The sequence below is a fragment of the Loxodonta africana genome, chromosome 16 (genome assembly GCF_030014295.1).
Source record: "Loxodonta africana isolate mLoxAfr1 chromosome 16, mLoxAfr1.hap2, whole genome shotgun sequence".
Lineage (NCBI taxonomy): Eukaryota > Metazoa > Chordata > Mammalia > Proboscidea > Elephantidae > Loxodonta > Loxodonta africana.
In genome coordinates, this window is record NC_087357.1 from 11,522,185 (window position 1) to 11,532,188 (window position 10,004).

Sequence of the window (10,004 nt, forward strand, 5' to 3'; positions counted from 1 at the left end):
CATAGGTGGTGTACCCCCTGGTTGTCCTGTGACCTGGGATGGACAGGTGAGTTGGTGTTAGAGATGGTCTTGGAGATGGATTTGAGCAGTGACCAAACTCCACTGGAGGGGCAGTCAGCTGTGTTTCTTGCCAATGGAAGGACATCGTTTAGAAGATAGTCACAGCAGAAATTTCCTGAGCATCCAACCCCTGGTTCCCACTCATTCAAAGTCACTGGGGGTCCACTAGCTTCCCAGCTGCAGCCATTTAAATTGCACAAGCGCTCACTACCTTGTCTAAGGGAGTGTGATAGTACTAATGCGTTTATTTGCACTCTAAGCACTCTGAGAGGGAGAAAAATGTCCACCTCTGAGATATGTCATCAAAACAGTGACAGCATTTAAATTAACCGGCAGGTTCATGTTTCTGGGTTTCCTAGCTGTGTCCAAGTGGCATTTTCTGCTCGTTAGCCTCACGCAGCCTCCTCAGACAAGGCAGAAATGTGTTGACTTTTCTGGCCATTTGGACCGATGGCTAATGTTTCATGAGGGAAGTGGATATGTAGAGGAGTTGGAAAAACAGACTTAAAATAATAATAATACCTTGCTTCCATATTTACCTACACTTCGTAAGTATGGGTTCCTAAGACCTTAACCCCTCGCTGGCAATTGACTCCTACTCCTAGCAATCCTATAGGACAGAGCAGAACTACCCCACAGGGCTTCCAAAGCTGTAATCTTTACGGACTGTTTGGTGGTTAAATGCCCAGCTTCTAACCAAACAGTCAGCTGTTCAAATTCAGCAGACGCTCCGAGGGAGAAAGATGTCACAGTCTGCGTCTGTAAAGATTACAGCCTTGAGAACCCAATGGCGCAGTTCTACTCTGTCCTATAGGGTCCCTACGAGTTGGAATCGACTGGACGGAGGAGGGGGAGGCCTTTCCTCGCCTTGCAGAAAAGCTCCCACTCGGCTTCTGGGGAGATTGAGGCACTCAGAACCCACCTGTCCTGGAAGCAGGTGCCCAGGCAGATATGCACGCTGCTCGCTGTGAGATGGCTAGGTTCTTTCCCACCCACTGGCCCCTTTCCTGGCCATGGAACCTGGTGTCGGTGACCACAGGTTATCACAGTCTGTCCCTCTCCTTTCTCTCCACGTTGCCTCTGTCCAGGTAGTTCATATAGGAGCAATGTTTTTGTTTTCTCTTCTGAGATAACAAATTTTGGGATTAAACTGACTGGGGCTTTGGGAAGTGTACTGTGTTGATACTGGATAAATGTGAATAGAGAGCCTGCTGCAGGAGGAAACACACAGCCCCCAGAGGGGTCAGCTGGTGGAACCACCTGCATGGGTGAAGGTTTTCTTTGGATAGAAAGCCGCACTTCCATGTTCAACATTCCAGATGAGGAGATGACACTCTATGATTCACAGGCCCTGGAGGGGGGCAGGCAGCTCTCACAGGGGTGCCATGAAGCGGGGAATCAGGGCAGCAACAGACCAGGCTCAGCCCTTAATAGGGTCCAGTGGGGAGTGCTCTTGATTCATAGGCTTAGGAACTATTGGCTAACTTGAAACAAGTGGTGGGAAACTATGGGGTCTGGGGGAGCGAGTAAGCAGAAAGGTAGGGGGTCGTTATCTGGGTTGACAACTGTGGCATGTGGGTAGGGACAGGGAGAATTGGGAGGTGGGGCACCACCTCTGAGCTTTTACCTAGGATTTGGCATGTGGGTGTGAGCTGATTAAGAAGGCAGGCGGGCCTGCTATTTTGAAGTAAGTAATGTTAAATTGGAGTCCTCATCTGGATTTTCCTTCTGAGGGTTCTGTCTACGCATTTAGAGATCCCTAATTTTTATCGGAATAGACTCAACGACACTGGGTTTGGTTTTCTGGTTTTTTAAATCTTTATCGGGAGGAGCCCTGGTGGCGCAGCTGTTAAGCACTTGGCTGCCTGCTGAAAGGTTGGTGGTTGGAACCCACCAGCTACTCCATGGGAGAAAGATATGGAAATTTGCTTCTGTAAAGATTACAGCCTTGGAAACCATATGGGGCAGTTCTGTTCTGTCTTATAGGATCACTATGACTCGTAATTGACTCGATGGCAACTGGTTTGCTTTTTTTTTTTGAACCTTCATTGAGAACCCCCGGTAGCACAGCGGTTAAGTGCTTAGCTGCTAACCAAAAGGTCAGCAGTTCAAACTCAACAGCTGCTCTGCAGAAGAAAGATGTGGCAGTCTTCTTTTGTAAAGATTACAGCCTCAGAAACCCCGTGGGGCTGTTCTACTCTACCTCATAGGGTCGCTGTGTGTTGGAATCGACTCGATGACAAAGGGTTTGGTTTTTTCGTAATGTTAAGTGGAAACGAAGGAATGGGAGGCATCAAAAAATGGAATTTGGGTTTCTTATGACATGTACAGGGCTAAGGTGTGCCTGACTCCAAAGCCATGGTGTTTTCAATCTCCTCATATGCGTGTAACACCTCGACAATGAATAAGGAAGACAGAAAAAGAATTGATGCGTTAGAATTATGGTGTTGGCAAAGAATATTGAATATTCCATGGACTGCCAGAAGGACAAACAAATCTGTCTTGAATGGATTGACACAGTGGCTGCAACAATGGGGTCAAACATAGCAACCATTGTGAGGATGGCACAGGACTAGGCAGTGTTGCATTCTGTTGTACCTAGGGTCACTATGAGTCAGAACCAACTCGAGGGCACCTAACAACAACATGACATGTACAAATGTTAAAATATGTAAAAGTTCTCAGGCAGGTTTAAGTGGTGAGACTAACTTAAAAGCCAAGCCAGGCACACAGCAGGAGCTCGATAAACGTGTGTGCAGTGGATGAATGAAAATCCTGGACCTTTGAGCATGGGGCAGAAAAATGATCACACGGGGAGCTGAATTCTTGAATCCTATATCTCAGTTTGTTCTTGCTTTAAGAGAAGTGGACGTACCAATGTTAATTTTTAGTATCTAGGAATTTCCGTGTGTCAGGCGGAGGCTAAATAGAAATATCAGTGACTCTGGAGAGACTCGGCAATGTGACAGGAGAAAAAGGATGGGAATGGTTTCCGCCCGAGGGTGTTCGGGAAATCCCATGGTGCGAGTGGAATGCGTCAGTGACATGATTTCAAATGGCTTTCCCTTTATTTTGTTTTTTGTGTAGTTTTGTGTCCTTCTTTATCTTCTATTTCATTCCTCTTGACTCCCATCCGCCCCTCACCCCTGTCCTAGTTATCTAGTGCTGCTATAACAGAAATACCACAAGTGGACAGGTTCAACAAAGAGAAATTTATTTTCTCACAGTCTAGTAGGCCAGGAGTCCAAATTCAGGGCATCAGCTCCAGGGGAAGGCTTTCTCTTCTCTGTTGGCTCCGGAGGAAGGTCCTTGTCATCAACTCTCCCCGGTCTAGGAGCTTTTCAGCTTAGGGACTCCAGGTCCAAAGGACACAGACTCCTGGTTCTGGTTTCTTGGTAGTATGATGTCCCCAACTCTCTGCTCACTTCTCTTTCCTTTTATATGTGTAAGATAAAAGGTGGTGCAGGCCACACCCCAGGGAAACTCCCTTTACATTGGATCGGGGATGTGACCTGAGTAAGGGTCTTACATCCCACCGTAATCCTCTTTAACATAACCCATTCTGCCTCATTAATCACAGGCAGAGATTAGGGTTTATAACACCTGGGAAAATTACATCAATCACAAAATGGAGGACAACCATACAATACTGGAAACCATGGCCTAACCAAGTTGATACACATATTTTGGGGGTACAAAATTCAATCCACGACACCCCCCATCTTTCCCCATTTTTCCGGCGCTTCTCCATCATCCCTATGATTCGGTCCCCAGGAGAGAGCTGCTCAAATTCATTCCTGGCTGGGGCCTGGAGTCTAAGGTGTCCCCAGGGTCCAAGGTATCCCCAGGGTCCAAGGCGTCCCTGGAGTCCAAGGCATCCTGGGGAGCCCGAGGCTGGCTGAGAGGTAAGTGAAGAGAGATCAGGAAGCAACAGGGGGACATCTGAAGACCAGGAGTAACTCTTCATAGAAAAGCAAGTGGAGCTGAGGGCTGGTGGGCCTCTGAGTGAGAGAAGGCCAGGCCTTTAAATGGGGTGGCATCCTATTTGACGATGCCGTTGTTCCTCAAGTCCTCATGTCCTGGCCACAGAGGCTGGGACTCCATCAGCCTGGGCCTCCTTCTTTAACATTATGAGGGACAGGTGCGAGAGGATGGGGCTCCACTGGAAACATCTCAGTGGGATTTGAGGGGGAAGTCAAAGCTGCATCAGGAACCATAACTGGCAGCCCCTTTTATTGCATGAATTATCCCGTTGGAGCCAAGGTGGCGGTTTCCCAGGAAGCTTTTAACATCCTACATTATGGCAATGGTGGCTCGGGCTCTTGCTGAGGGGAATGAGGTTTGTCAATTATAGCTGGCCCAGGGGGCGGCAGAGTCAGCCCAGAATGGTCTGCTGGGAGAGAGGGTAGGACGTGTCTGTGTCCAGGTGCCCCACCCACCTCTGCCCACCATGGCTGCGCCTCCCTACAGGAGGCACTTGGGAGTGAAAAAAATTGTCAAAGCAGCTAAGGTTAAAAGGGGAACTAGCTGTCCAGAGATCCGTGCAAATGGGGCCAGTTAGCATGTGAGAACAGAAGGGGGGAGGCCCCTTCTCTGTGTTTCCCAGGCCTGCACCACCACACACTGTACCCTGGGGTCTTGTGTTTGGGAAGCCTGGGAAGTTGTCCAACCCAGGCTGCCGGGAAGGGGACCGTGACCCACCCACGGTCACAGAGTGGGTCAGGGGAAGTACAAGGTGGGGGAGGAGCACAGAGTGGGGCTGTTTGGGGACAGCGCAGAGGGGAAGGGGAAGGGAAGGAGTGAACTGCCTGCCCTTCTAGGCATTGGAGCACACAGGGAGGCCAGCCCCTGGGGAAGCTAAGCCCTCTTTGCTGTGGTCCCTCCAGCCAGACCTACACGGTTTCTGTCCACCCTGCGAGTCCGCCTCCGTTTTAAACACATGCTTTGTGGAAGTGTTCTGGGTCTGTTTTCAGATTCTTTCCAAGTTGTGGTCATCACAGAGGAACACTTCAGTGGCCATGGGGACAGCATGGACCTGGGGTCAGCAGCCTTCAGCTCTGTGGACCGGGACTGGCCTGCTTGTGGCCCCTCCCAGCCTCCTCCACAGGCCTGGACAGGCCTTCTTCAGCAAGCTGTGAGGCTCATTCCTCAGCTTCTATCAGCAGAAGAGGAAACTGCGCCATCTGCCCGGCGCACAGCAGCAGATAGCAGCCTGGGAGTCCAGGTCCCGGCGGGCTGGGAGTCCAGGCCTGGGTCCCAGGATCCTGAGCCTTCCCCACAGCCTGACACACAGGGAACCTGCAGGACTTGCTGGAGCCTCCGGCTGAAGCCTGCCGACATCGTCCTTGGTCCTTGGCCCTACCGATGACCCTCAGCCCTGACACTTGCTGCCAGGGTCTCTGTATGTGTGTGTGTATGTGTGTAAGTGTGTGTGTGTGTTTGTGCACATGTGTGTATGTGTGCGTTTGCATCAGTGTGTGTATGTGTGCCTATGTGCGTATTTGTATGTGTATATGTATGTGTGTGCATGTCCATATATGCATGTGTTTGTGTATGTGTGTATGTGTGTGCGTGTGTACGTGTGTGGGTGTGTGGGGTGGGCATGACAGTCCATCCTACTCCCGACCACAGAGGCCACATTGAGGTGCATCTCAGGGATGGGAGGGGCTTTTGGAAGGCAGGGCTGGGCTCAGCGAAGTCCCTGGAGAGGAAGTGGGTACCAGGGCTGGCTCTGGACTAAGGACTCAGTCTTCCAGAAGGGATGTCATCTCTTGGTCATGGGACCCTCTGAATGATCACCCTCCTGCCTATATCTCTAGAAGCTTCTCCCTCGGCTGAGTCCTCACCATGGCCTGTGCCCACACCCGCTTCGTCCCTGCCCTCGGTGCCCAGCCTGAAAACCAGCCTCCCAGCCTCTAATGCCGGGCCTCCCTGTGTGACAGGCTCTGCCAACCCTCCTCACCTTTCAGGCCCAGCCCCTTGCTGAGCTTGGGGACAAGAGCTCAGCAAATGGGCATACCTGCTGGAAGGTGAGGAAGGGTGGCACAGGAGGGCTCTGAGGGCCCCCCAGCCACCCCACATGGTGCTGACGCTGGCTCTGCAGGAGCTTCCTTTCCACACTTGGAGAGGCAGTGTCCAGCCTGGCAGCCTGACTGACAGAGAGCCTTCGAGTGCCCTAAACCAGCAGCTGAGGGGTAGCTCTGGCCGAGGCCACAAGTAAGTCCACAGACACCAGAGCCCGGCCAGGTGATAAGACAGGAATGGTGACCCCGCCCAGCAGAGCTTTCAGAGCTTCCTCGCCCCTCGTCCTGGTCCCCAAAAGGAACTGTGGTGACGCAGTGCTTAAGCACTTGGCTGCTACCGCAAGGTTGGTGGTTCAAACCCACCAGCTGCTCCACTGGGGAAAGATGTGGCAGTCAGCTTCCATAAAGATTTACAGCTTTGGAAATCTTATGGGGCAGTTCTACTCTGTCCTACAGGGTTGCCATGAGTCAGAATCGACTCGACAGAAACTTTTTTTTTTTTCCCCTTTTTGGCGGTGCCCCAAGCAGGGAAGAAGAGGAGAAGATGAGGAAAGAGGGTCAGAAAGGCAGGAGAGGTGGTGGGAGCACCTCTGTCCAGTCACGCAGGTGGGAGCTGCGGGGCGATGATAACTCCAGGGCTGCAGCAGCTGAAGGGGGGCCACAGTGAAGTGCCCCCTGTGTCCTGCTGAATTCCAACTGTGCAGATCTGATCAATAATTCACAGGCTATTTCCATAGGAGGTTCTAGCTCCCTGCCTGGGCTGAACGGGCCTCCTGGAGACAGGCTCAGGCAGGGTGAGGCAAGTGACTTACTGCCCGCTTCCTAAGAGAAAACGCTGAGGCTGTGGGTGTGTCCAGGGAGACTCCAGTTCCCCCAGGCCAGGGTGCCTCGGACTTCTCAGCCAGGGCCCCCAGGGAGGCTGGTGGGCTGATCAAGGGCAGAGGCTGAGAAGGCCCACCCCAGCAGGAGGGGCTTCTCAGAAGGGCCCGGCGGCAAGACCCTGGTGGGGAGAGGCTCCATGGATACAGGGGTGGAAGACCCAACTTGTCACTCACTCCACACCCATGCAGGCCACTCTGCACCAGGTGGGCCCAGCTACCTCACTTCTTCCTCCCGGTCACTCAATTTACAAACGGGAAAATGGAGCCCCCCAGAGGTCCCTGGCTTGGAGAAGACCCTCACATGGAGTCTGTCTTCTCCCTTACCTGTCTCTGTGTCTGGCCTGCTATTTTTGTAACTCAGAGGTGATTCAATTTGGAACCCACCTGACTTGGGCATTGCCTAATTAACATAACAGGAAAAACTCTCTTTCCAAGCAGGATCATACTTCCAGGGCTAGGGGCCAGGATCTCAGTACATATTTTGGGGGAGGGCAGAAGTCAATCCATAACACTTACCCAGAGAGTTGAGCAAGGCGATCTCTTAGGCTCTTTCTGGAGGCTCTGAAACCGCATAACTGTGGGTATCCTGTCCCAACCCAGAGTGCTAGGGGGTGGGTGTCCACATGGGAGAGGGAGGAGCCATCCCCAGGGAAGTAGGTGGAAGAGCTGGCTGGGTCCGAGGACGTGGCAGAGGCTCCGGCTGAAGAAAGCCCCATTAACCCAGTCTGGGGAAGAACCTGACTTCCAACCCAAGTGCAACTCTTATCTCCAGCTCCGTGAACGTGCTCTGTTCAGAGCCCGAGGGAGACGATGGCTTTGCAGCTAGGACTTCAGACAGCTAAACTCATAATGAGATTTGGTGTCTGGCAAGAATACCATATTAAGGAATAATTTTTCTCCTGTTATAAATCCATTAGGAAATTAAGAATCCGGGCTATGACTTTAAAATACGGAATAGAATTTTCTTCAGAGCCCCCTGGGTAAATTTCCTCCTCGGTAAATGCAGGAATCTAATGAATCTAAATCCTCGCGTTGAGGATAATGTTCCCACAGGCGACTGCTCTTCCTTAACTATTCACTGACTTTGAGCTAAGATGATATGTTCAGAAAAAGTCGACATGATATCTGACAGCGTTTGCCCTGGGCCGGAACTGAGAGCTGTTGATCATAGTGATTAAGAACCTACTATGTGCCAGGAGGAAACCCTGGTGGAACAGTGGTTAAGAGCTATGGCTGCTAACCAAAAGATCTGCAGTTCAAGTCCACCAGGCACTCCTTAGAAATTCTATGGGGCAGTTCTACTCTGTCCTATAGGGTCGGTATGAGTTGGAATCAAGTCGAAGGCAACAGGTAATGGATATGTGCCAGGAATTGTAGTCTTGGTGATGTAGTGGCTAAAGCGTTCAGCTGCTAACCTAAAAGTCAGTGGTTGAAACCCACCAGCCGCTCCATAGGAGAAAGATGTGGCAGTCTGCCTCTGTAAAGATTACAGCCTTGCAAACCCTATGGGGCAGTTCTACTCTGTCTTAAAGGGTTGCTATGAGTTGGAATCGACTTGAGGGCAACTGGTTTGGTTTGGGTGCAAGACACAAGCATGATAGAAACTATATAGAGACACTGTGACAAGTATGCATATCAACCAGGACCAGTTAGTGTATAACCAGAGCAACTTAGTGTGCAACCAGGCCAAGTCAGTGAACAACCAGGGAGAGTTAGCATATGTGATGGTTAAGGTTGGGTGTCAACTTGGCTGGGCCATGATTCTCAGTGGTTTGGCAGTAATGTAATGATGTAGTCATCCTCTGTGATGTGATCTGATATGATCAGCCAATCAGTTTTAAGGGGAGTTTCTTCAGGGGTATGGCCTGCATCCTATATATGGACGTTTTGGCAAAGCTCGCTAACTTTCTCTGGATCCTGTATCTGGCTCATCATCATCTGACCTCTAGTTCTTGGGACTCAAGCCAGCAGTTTGCCATATTGCCTGCCAATCTTGTATTTGTCAGTTTCTGTAGCCCATGAGCCAGCGGCCTGCAGTCTGACCTGCTGATCTTGGGTTCATCAGCCCCTGCAGCTACGTGAGTCAGGAGAAGCCTCTAGCCTGATGCCTGACTCATGAACTTGGAACTTGTCAGCCTCTACAACTGCATGAGCGCACACACACACACACACACACACACACACACACACTTCACTTGTTTTGTTTCTGTAGAGGACAGAGCCTGAGACAGCATACAACCAGGACCAATCAGGGAGAGTTAGTGTGCATCTGGGTCAAGTTAGTGTGTGTCCGGGTCAGGTTAGTGAGCACCCAGCTCAAGTTAGTGTGCAACCAGGTCAAGTTAGTATAGATCCAGGTCAAATTAGTGTGCATCCAGGTCAAGTTAGTGTGTGTCTAGGTCAAGTTAGTGTGCAATCACAACTAATTAATGTACTACCAGGGAAGTGAGTGTATATTCAGGGTGAGTTAGTGTGCAACCAGTGAGAGTTAGGATGAAATCAACCAGGACAAGTAAATATACAACTAGGGCAAGTGAGTGTACAACATGTGAGTATTTTAATGCACCATCAAATCAGATTTCAGCAAACCAGGATCTAGAACAAAGCTGTGACCTGGCAGAGCGGGAAGTGCAGAGTAAGTAAAGGAATGCTTCTGTGAAGCCCATGCACTTTACTCATGGGTAGAGCAGCTCCCTGACTCTCCACTCAACGTCTGTGCTTCTGGTAGACATGAGCCAGAACAGGAGTCCATCTGCCTTCGTGAGAGGTGCCATCAGATAGAGACAGGAGAGCTGGGGACAGGCCCACATACGAGCCTACAGCCTGGGGCCTTCAGAGCCCAACACCTACTGGTGTATGTATGCAGCAGACACCTCTGAGTTCACTCATACTCCTAATGATGGCCTTAAATCATTAAGACAAGTATAACCATCTACTGATGAGAGAATCCAAGAAGCACAAAAGCATTTTATCAAGGTTTCTGACCAAAGTGCTTGAAATTTTAAAAACCTACGCCCTGAAAACTCATAAATATCACTGG